The following is a 2,355-nucleotide window of genomic DNA, read 5'->3' on the forward strand; positions in this document are numbered from 1 at the left end:
AAAGCTTGAGGAGGAAGATAAGGCGTTATTACTCCTCAATTCTCTCCCGGACACATATGAGACTTATGTGGATACTATTTTGTGCGGTAAAGACACCATCACGGTGGAGCAAGCACAAACAGCTTTATTGTCCTTTGATGCGAGGAAGAAGGACAAGGCTGGGATACAGAGTGACAGTACGGGTACAGTTGCAGTTGCTCGAGATGGGAGAGGTCGATCGTTTAACAGGGAGGATGGATCGAAGCATGGCAGGTCTCGGTCCAGGAACGCTTCAAGGAATAATGATGTGAAGTGTTTCAAGTGTGGTGACCTTGGGCATATTAGGCGGTTTTGTCCTAATAAATGCGGGAATGAAGAAAACAAGGGCGACACCAACTTGGTTGCCGGTGAAGGAAGTAGTGGTTGTTTCCTTACCGATGGTAGTGATATATTTGCGGTCACGGATATGAACGACGTGTGTTCCAAGGAAGAATGGATATTAGATTCTGGTTGTGTCAACCACATTTGCACCCGGAAGGATAGTTTTGATGAGCTCCAAGAAGGCGTGGCTAGGAAGTTGAGTTTGGATGATAACTCAACAGTTAATGTCATGGGTGTTGGGGTGGTAAAAATCAAATTGTCAAATGGAGTGGTGCACACTTTGGACAAGGTTGCTTATGTTCCAAAGTTGCGGCAGAATTTAATTTCACTTAGTCAACTAGACTCCGAGGGTTATGGGTGTAAAGTTCACGGGGGAGTAATAAAAGTTACTAAGGGTTCAATGGTCCTCATGAAGGGGGAGCTACGTCGTGGTTTATACCGTCTGGATGCATATGTAGTAAAAACCTCACATGATGGCTGGAAACGGAAAAATCGTGCACGTGTTTCGTTTGCGGAAGAGGCGACGAAGGTAGATTGTTTTCAGGTTGCATACGGGCGCAAAGGAAAAATTACTGCTGGTAGGAAGGTGGAGAGCAAGAGGTTTCTCTCCGGAGTCAAGTAACGTCATTGACTGGGTTTAGGCTCTTCATGGTGCATTGGCCGTGATAGATGAGTTAGGGTGAGGACGGATATTAACTCGAGTGTGCAGCTGGTAATTTCAAAAGGCCAATGGTTGATTCCTCGGTGATGATCTCTTGTGTTGGAGGGGGAGATTTGTTGGGTGATAACATCCAACACAAGGTTTAATTAAGTTAAGTGTTACATGTACAAGTATTGATGATGTACATGTAACATTAGGATGATGTTAAATGATGTTAATGCACTTGCTTAGCATTACGTGCAAATTATTTTAACATTGGTGGAAACGAATGAATTATATTAATTCAATTGTTTTGTTAACGTAGAATGATTTATGATTTTAAAATCTAACGTCATTTTACGTAGCTATATAAAGGATGGAAAATCCTTTTGAAAAGTATCTCACAAGATGTAATCAAACAAGGTGACTTAGCTTGGTAGAGAACAAGTCGGGGTTTGAGGGTGAGGTGGAGTACAACGGGTGTTTTTATACAATAATTTAGGAGGTTACTCTAGGGGTTATATTAGTGGCATTGACTAATATTACTGGAGAGCTAGAGATCGTTATCTTATATTATTGGGGTTTCGAATTGGTATTAATTCGGGACGGTTACGTTGTACTGGTACTATATTATTATAGTGGATTCTAGTCGATTTGGCTAGTGGGTTTTACTTCCAGTTTGGAAGGTTTTGCCCTGGGTTTGACCCTAAAATATCGTCTCATCTTAATATTGCTTACATTTATTTACTTTTATGGTTTAATTGTCGATTGGTTGCTTCCGTTGCGCGTGGGAGATTAGCGCTAATTTCCCAACAGTATCTAATCTAAGTCTAATTCCACCACAAATTCGTACTTTATTCATCTTTGTTCCAGATTTTCCACTGTTTTTGTCTTCCTGCAGTTTCTGCTATTTCATTGATGGGTGCTTTTTTTCAACGATGGGTTACTCTTCAGGTCAGTCTTTTTACTTTTTTCCATCTGCTTTTATGTATTTCTGCCATTTGATAAATAGTTGTGGCCTTATGTTCTGAATTTAGTTGCGCTATTTATAATTTCGGTTCGTTCATACTCAGATTTTCTCACGTTTTCTGTCTTGCTACATGCATGTCCGTCATTGTCATCGATTGGCGGATGCAGTCCACGTGTTTGGTGATTTGCCTAATTGGGGACATTGTGCATGCAAGTGTCGAGTAGAAATGGTATGATTGAGGGTGAGGTTTTGAGCTTTATTTTTACCATTGGCGAGTTTAGCTATTGAGATTCTTCTACGAGTAAATGGATTGAGACTTGAATAGTGGGGCTAGAAAAATGTTTGTACTAAGTTTGACTAAATTTTTAATAGGTGAGGCTAAATT

This window comes from Silene latifolia, chromosome X, assembly GCF_048544455.1.
Source record: "Silene latifolia isolate original U9 population chromosome X, ASM4854445v1, whole genome shotgun sequence".
Classification (NCBI taxonomy): Eukaryota; Viridiplantae; Streptophyta; class Magnoliopsida; order Caryophyllales; family Caryophyllaceae; genus Silene; species Silene latifolia.